Raw genomic sequence first — 8984 nt, forward strand, 5'->3', positions numbered from 1 at the left:
CAATGAATTTTACTTTAAAAACTAAATAAAATTAGTGATGTAAAAAAGAAAAAGTTGTTCCTCATGTTGATTTCTCGACCCAGGTACACATAGCTGCTGCATTCAGAGATGTTCGTTCCATTGAAAGCAAATGGAGCTTCAGGAACTAGTTCGTTTTTTTATGAGCATCGTCTTGTTGAGATTCAGCTGCAATCCAACAATAATAATAATAATAAACCATTTTGTTTTCTTTCCTTTTTTCACAGGGAAAAAAGTCCAACCACAAGCAGATGCAGTTGTTTCAAAAACTCTTTTGCAGGCTCCCAGGCTGCCTGTGGTGATATTTTGAGTTTCCATGTTAGTCTCAATCATCCTAGGTATACAAATGTTAATTCCTCTGCTCTAAAGCCTGGTCTTACTCTAGTGACTTCAAATGCTAAATATTCAACTGTCTGAAGAGTTGGCTACTCAGAAGATCAAAACAAAGGCATAGATGTGTGCAGATAATTTCTAAGACAAACACTCAAGCAAGGAATATATTTCCAGAAATGTTTTGGAACATCCTGTGTGATGAGTGTCAAATTGGTTAGCAAAAATTATTTTATCTGAAATGTCTTATGTTTATTATTTCAGATATGGAAGTGAGATGCTTCAAAGCTGACAGCTGTCTTTTTATTCAACATAAAGTATTCGAAACAAATGATAAACCCAAGGTTCATGCCTCCAGTCATCTACAATTGATGTCATTTATAATTCCTGTATTTGAAATTCATGTATTTGAGTTCACGTTGCATTGACAGGCAGGGCTTTAGGGGGGGAAATTGACTTGCAAACAATCGAATCAGTATTGCAACTAGGAGAGTGACATTATTTCCTAAAATTTAAGAATGCTTGAGGCTGAAGAGATAGTCCATGCAGTGAGTAAGAAAGACACTTGCCTGGCTTATAGCTGACCTGGATTGGGCAACACCCCATATGGTACCACAAGCAATTCCTAGAGTACAGACCAGGAGTAATCACGGAACAATGCTGGGTGTGACACCTAAAACAAAACAAAAAAATATATTGCAATAACTCTGTTACCTTGCTAAAATCCATTTAATATATATTGTACACAGTTGATAATTTTGACAAGTCTCCATCTATTACATGTTTTTTAAATATTTGTTAGACTTTCAGGTCATTAGAAAGTGTTTAAAAGTGTATTAACAGAATACATTATACCTGTTACTCCACGGGAAGAGAAAGGGCTTATTTTTGGTCTTGTCTGGGGGCTACACCCAGCAATGCCCAGGGATTACTTCCGGTTCTGTGCTCAGAGGTCACTCTGGGCAGTGTTTGGGGGACCATTTGTGATACAGGTGTTTAAAACCAAAGTTAGTTATGTGCAAGACTACCCCTGTAAAATCTCTCTGACAAAAGGGGCTCAAATTTTTACCTAAAATCTCCCATTTTATAAATATATCTAGATCAGAACTTCTAACCAGTGTATCGAGCACGTTGGCATTTTCTTAATAAAAGGTGAATGGATGAGGTTAGGTCATCGGCTACATCAAATATTATTTTCAAAGGACAGCAGTACCATGGATGCACTCCAACTCCAGCTTTTCTGCCTTTTAAGAAAGATGTGGCATTTTTATAGGATCCTTTTAGAAAGTCAAGTCATGTTGAAACATAACATGAAGAATTTTAAGACTAGTTTTCCAAGGGAATCATTTTCTGATGTATGAGTTGGAGATATTTTATCTCTGTTCTAAATTAATCTTGCTATCCTTCTGTTTTAGGAAATGTTTCCTGGTGTTTAGGAAACCTTTTCTTCTTCTGTGGCTTTTATTTTAGGACCACACTCAACTATACTCAGGGCTTACTTGCTCTCAGAGATCATTCCTGGCAGACCTGAGAGTTGGGGGTGTGGGTCGGTCATATGCTATGCTGGGGCACAGATAGCTCTGTTAGCTCCTGGTCAGCCAGGAGCAAGACCGGCAACTTCCCCACTGTGCTATCTCTGGTCCCAGAAATTTCCCTTAAAGCGAGATATTTGTTTCTCTTTTTGTGTGAGTTCCTTTTGCCTGCTAAATTAGCAATGAGGTACAGCTAAAACAGAAAGAGATTAGACTCTAACATTTGATTATGATTTGAATTTCTAACATGGAGTCTAGAATTATAACGGACATAGAGAAAGCATTCCAGAAAAAAAATATCAAACATTTTCACTTACTGCTTAATTTAAGTCCAAATGCTTGTTCAGGAATGTATCTTGGAGATGGATTGAAAGCCTTCAGTTAGTTCAGAAAAGGCATTTTTCTTCTCTCCCCTAAGTTTGCATTGGAACTAAGGCTGGAATCTTTTGTTATTTGAGAAGCAAAGAAAGGCATGAGGAGATCAATAAATGTTATCAAAAAATGCAAGAAAATCAAGGCTTGAGTGAGAATGCCCTCTCTTTGAGAAGCTTATAAGACGCCAAAGTCGGTTCTATTAATCAGAATGAAATTTCTGCGGTAGAAGATTCTTCCTGAAAGTCGCCACTTGTTGTTGAGCCATTGTTAAAGGACAGAGTTAAAGGCCTCTTTCACAGACTCTAACTTTGAGCATCTGATAGAAAAAAAATAAAGATGCTGCCTACGGACTGAAGTTCTTACAAAACGTATTTTTTGTTATTTTTGCCTTTTGCTGCTGCCTTACCATCATTTCCCTCCCCACTTCTCCCTTTCCTCCCTTCCTCCCTTCTTTTCCTTACCTTTCACCATTAATTTAAAAAGAATGTAGGGCGCTAGAATGATAGCACAGTGGGTTAGGGCGTTTCCCTTGCATGGGGCCCGACCTGGGTTTGATTCCCAGCATCCCATATGGTCTCCCAAGCATCGCCAGGAGTAATTCCTGAGTGCAGAGCCAGGAGTAACCCCTGTGCATCGCCGGATGTGACCCCCCCTGCCAAAAAAAAGCAAAAAAAAAGAATGTAATATTATTCTCAGCAACACTTACTAACAAAAATTAAAAGTTGGGGATATTTTTGCTACTAAAACACATCAATTGCTGCAAAGGACAATGTCACAAAGGGTAACTCCACTGGTGACACAGGAGCTGTTTTATGGAACATTTTCCAGTATTGAGGTCTGTACTTGAAAATGCATACACTCAGTCTTGTCTTCATAGAGAGTTAGAATAGGATTTCTCTTAGCTGCAACTGTTTTTTGAGTTGTGTTTAAATTTCTTAAAAGACCGTGCCTACTCAGAAAATTTAGAATTAATTCAAATGTTTATGTAATTGGCAAAAATACATATTTTATAGTGGTATGCAACTAATTCTCCTTTATTTAGATTCTGACACTAGGCAAGATCATGGGTTTGTGACTTGTGTCTGTGTCTAAGTTCCGACACTCAGAAAGAACTTTCTATTTGGATTAATGCTTTATGGATAGCATTTCGAGATTCTTTTTATCTTTTGGCTCTGAGAGGGAGCGTCTGGGACATACTGCTGTGCTCAGGACTTACTCTTGGCTCTGTTTTTTGGTATCCCTGCTGGTGGGGTCCAGGAGATTCATATATGGTGCTTGGGATCTAAGCCATCAGTGGCCTTCCCCACTGAACTATCTCCCTAGGCCCTGATATTCTTAATAATTGTAATAATTGTGAAACAGAAAGCTGTGCTTTTATTTTTCTTGGAGCTCACGAGGTAATGTGGTGCGTGATCAAAAGTCCTGTCTTCAAGCATCCGCATGACTCCCGGAATAACGAGGGCAAAGTCTTTAGTGCTGGAGTTTCTGTGCCTATGCTGAAACAGCAACCGGAGATAACATATAAACCATATATTTTTTTTCAGATTGATGAACTGCCTATTTTATCTGATGAATATAAAATCCAGAATCATTAGAGTTATTTTATGAAAGATGTACAGTTTTCTAACCTAGTGGGAGTAGTGTCCTTTAGAGACTTCGCATTATACCATACTTTATTTTTATCTCAGTTTCCATCTGAAAGGAAAATTGACTAATATATAGATAAAGGATGAGACTCTGCCTTAGATGTAGACAATACACCCTAAACACTTTGTTTCCCATTTATGATTGCTTCCATCAAAGCATGATACTTCATTTCCTTATCGAAGTGCTCTTCCTGCTCGTACATTCGGACCCAAGTTACATTGAAATGGACTTGCTATAAATTTAAGCTGTTTTATTCTACTATGATGAAAATGCAGATAAAAATTATACTATATATACATATATATATAGTGATAATGATTATTGGAGAGAAGGCCAAATTGTTGGATAGGATTTCAGAGTGTCTTATTCTTTGATCTTTGGAAGTTTGGTCACTGCTTGCCACTTATGACCTTGAATCTCTGGTGATTTCTCATGACCTCTCAAACTTGGCACACAGGTCCCTGAAGTATTCACTGTTTCAAATCCCTGTCTTGATTGCCAACGCATCAAAAATCAGATGGGCCAGTCATGTATTGCGATTCAGAGATGACCACTGGACTAGAGCTGTTATTGACTGGATTCCACAGGATGTCAGAAGACCTCGTGGCCACCCACCAACTAGATGGTCAGATTTCTTCGTCAAATCCCTGAATGAATGATTTGAGGCTCTTCTTGTTCCCGGACCGAGCAGGTATCATTGGGCTGCACTGGCACGCGACAGGGACAAATGAAGACATTACTGGCGCCCCCTCGAGCAAATCGAAGATCAACAGGTCAACAAGTGATACAAGTGATCATGAATAAAGGTCACTGACCCTAATTCAGACCCATATGCGATATTATATTACTCAGGAGATGGAGAAACTCATGCACAGCAACAGATCAAGAACACTGTCTGCCAAGAATGAAAACGCTAGGGGCTGGAGCAATAGCACAGCGGGGAGGTCATTTGCCTTGAATGCGGCCAACCCTGGTTCAATTCCCAGCATATCATATCGTCCCCTGAGCACCGCCAGGAGTAATTCCTGAGTGCAGAGCTAGGAGTAACCCCTGTGCATCGCCAGATGTGACCCAAAAAGCAAAAAAAAAAAAAAAAAAAAAGAAAAGAAAAGAAAACACTAGATTTATGGGAGCCACCTGAGGACGACTTTAGAAATCATCCTAATGATGTTCACCAGGATGAGGGAGGGTGTCAACAGAAAAAATCTCAGACAAGAGACAAAAATGTCTGAAAGCTTGAGAAATTCTAAGTCAAATTTATTGGGTTAAAAAATATGTAGCTAAACTAAAAAAAATGCAGTCAAACTAAAAAAAATTGCAACAGAGGGATTCACCAGCAAAATGTAAACAACTAAAAACCTAAGTCACTGAATGTAGGCAAAGCAGTGAAAACCACCCAAAATCACTCAGAAAAAGAGTAGAAAAAATTAAATTCAACATGAGATTCATAAGATAGTATCAAGAAGAACCATATTTGCATCCCAGGGCTTCCATACAGAAGAGAATGAGAGAGAAAGTGAAAGAATTACTATTTGAAGAAATAATAGTATAAGGTTTCCTCAAGCTGAGAAAGGAGTTATTCATCCAGATCCAAGAAACTTAAAAAACTTCTAGACAAAATAAATTCAAACAAATGCTTACAAAAGTGTCTTTTAAATGGCATATATCAAAGATAGGAAATTCTAAAAGCAGCTCAAGAAAAGCAGAGAATTTCCTATAAAGCAACCCCATCTGACTATAAAAACGTTTCTCCACCGAATCCCATAAGGACTGGGGTGATACACACAAAGCGTTGAAAGGAAAACACCTCTTCCAAGGGTACGCTACCCGGCTTCCTTAGCACCAAGAGGAATTTCACTTTTTAAATAAACTGGACCACGGAGGCACAATTAAAAGACATACAAAAGAAATTGAATTTTCATTTGGAAGTTGCAGGATGCTTTAGGTATTTATTTATTTTTATTTTGGGGGCCACATCCTGCAGTGCTCAAGGCTTACACCTGACTCTGCTCCAGGTCGGCTGTGTGCAAGGCCAGAGGTTCGCCCACAGAAGTATCTCTGCAGCCCAAATAGGACCCTTTAAAGGCATAAAATGAGGGAAAGAAAGAGAATGAAAAGGGAAACTCCATCATTTTCAAGTTTGCTTTTTCTTTCCTTGTTATCTCAGGTCAGTTAAATTTGGAGAAGTCTAAATTTCATGTTTTATTCTTCCAGTTCTAAAATGTATATGTGATTTTTTAAAAATCTTAGTTCTCAGGGGCTGGAGCAATTGCACAATGGGTAGGGCGTTTGCCTTGCACGTGGGAGACCTGGGTTGGATACCCAGCATCGCATATGGTCCCCTGAGCATCGCCAGGAGTGGTTCCTGAGTGAAGAGCCAGGAGTGACCCCTGTGCATTGCCAGATGTGACCCAAAAAGCAAAAAAAAACAAAACAAAAAAACAAAACTTAGTTCTCTGATAAAATTTCATATAGATTTATTATTGACATATTTTCCATTCTATTTCTGAATAAAGTTTAATCAATATTTTATAATATTTTGTTCAACATCTGGCTCAAATCATATTTGGACCATAATGATTTTCTATTCCTTTGAAAATGGATACTATTGTCCTAATTCTTTTGTTGAATAAATTTGGATGGTAGTCCCAGTATTTTTTAAGATCTAGTTTGAATTTGAGTTCGATTTTATTTCTCCGGGAAACAAAAAGTGTTTTGTTTGTATTAAGAAATAAGTTTTATTAAAATTTATGTTGAAAAAAATTTATATATATTTAAAGCAAAGAGTGTAGTTCATTGGTAGATTACTTGCCTTGTGTGTATCAGACCCTGGATTTCATCACTTATGATAATACATTCACAAACACACATCAAAAAAGAGTAGGTGGTTAGATGTTAACTGAATTTCAGTGGTGATATTTATGTTAAACTCTTAAATTATTGCTTTTATTATGATTTAAGTCAATCTTAAATGTGATTTTCCAGAACTTTTATAGAAGAAAAAATAATGAAGTGCCATATTTCTGTCCGTAGCTTCTATTAAAATATCTGGATCATAATATTTGGTTTTGTTTCATAGTTCTATGATGTACTGTTTAATAAACAATCAGCTTCACAGACTATTGAAAAGGCAATATATAATTATTCTCCACCTTTATGTGGGTTTTCTATTTGCAAACATATAACTGATTTTTAACTTTATAACTGAGGTTGGTTAACTTATACTATTATACTTTATGAATGTCATAAAATAAATTGCCTTTCTCCTTATTGTATTACTTGAAAAAGTTGATGAAAATCAGAAACACACCATTTGAAAAGTTTTCACAAAACTTTTCTGCAACAAAATCTATGCTTGAAGATTGAGAAAAAGAACTGATTTTTCAGTCTAATCCATTTATTTAAAACCTATTGATCTAGTTTCTTAATTTGAGCATGCTTATATTTATTTATAGGCACTAAATAATTCATTGTTTCTCATTTCAAAAGGAAATCACTACTTTATATCACATATATAAGCTATAAATAAATATATGGTACATATTTCTGGGCAAAGTATGAATGGCATCTCTATAAATACGTATATAAAACACATAGTTGCTTGCTAATCACATTTATGTGTATGGGCATAAAACATAGATAATATATTATTGGGTATTTAAAAAGAGAGTGAGTAATATGCTTTTTAAAGTAAGTGTTGCTAATTTGAATATTTAATTAGCTTCATTATTTTTTAGGCACCATGATTTTCAAAACTGTTACTGGGCTTCATGCATCAAACATTCTAACACTACACCCTCCACCAGTGCTCCTTTCTCATTGTACTCATTCCCCCTCTTAATTTCTATCCTTCCCCCTTTCTATCCTTAGTCCCCGCTCCCAACGCCCTCCACCCAGTAGGACGCTTCCTTCTAAGAACCAGTTTTCAATTTCTGTTAGTTTTGTGCATTTATTATTCCCTTACTATGTCTCTTTATATCTCACATATGAGAGATCATTCTGCATCTACCCTTCTTCTAACTAATTGCTCTCAGCATAATACTCTCCAGATCCATACATATAGCAGCAAATTGCATAATTTATTTTCTTATACCATGAATTCTTTTAAAAATTATTTTTATAGTCTTACAGCTCAATAGTAATCCATTGTTTATAAGTATCATTGTTTTCTTATTCAGTCATCTGTTCTTGGATACTTTGGTTGTTTCCAGATATGGGTTATTGTGAATAGTTCTGCAATGTTCTTCTTAGGACTGCCAATATTTTATCTGAATAGATTTTGGGGGACCTTGGGGTAGAAAAAACAATCAAATCTATTTTAAAAATGAGGGGAAGAGATGAACAGAGACTTACTCAAAGACAGATGGCTATTTTCTACATGAAGAACATGAAAATCCAAACAAAAAGTCTGGTGTGAGCTATTATCTCACACCAGACATCAGAAGTAATAGGGAAACAAGGAAAAAAAAATTAAAAAAACAGCATTGGCATGGGATATGGAGGAAAAGGGATGTTCACTCATAGCTAATGGAAATATCCACTGGTACAAACTTTTTGGAAAACAATATGGACACTTTTCAGTAAACTACGGGTTGAGTTACTCTAGGACCCAGATTCTTGATAACAGCATTTTAAGCCATGTCTTGGAATCAGTTTTAACTTAGTCCTGATAATAACTCACGTCTTATCTGTACCTATATGGCTCAAAAAATCCTCCCCAATCTCCTGTCCTTTGTTCCTCTAAAGAGGCAGTATGTTTAATTGTCTTGAGTTATTTAAAGGAAAGTCCCCTTTATATATTGTAAAATTATTAGAGACAAATGCAGAAACTTGGTTTGGACTCCAATTTGCCTCACTGTGTTTAGTGTACAAAGCCTCAATTAAAGGGTTTGAAATTTTTTAACACTCCTCCTGCTAAATTTTCCCAAAATAAGCATGATAAAAACAAGTAGTTTGAATATGTTTTGACAGGTTACAAGGTGTTGACTTATTCTTCTAAGAAGGTAGCACACTTACCCATTTGATGTGTCAGACCTATTTATTGACATAATTTATTTTTTTCTAAGAAGAACGAGAGCAGCT

Source organism: Sorex araneus, chromosome X (genome assembly GCF_027595985.1).
Source record: "Sorex araneus isolate mSorAra2 chromosome X, mSorAra2.pri, whole genome shotgun sequence".
Classification (NCBI taxonomy): domain Eukaryota; kingdom Metazoa; phylum Chordata; class Mammalia; order Eulipotyphla; family Soricidae; genus Sorex; species Sorex araneus.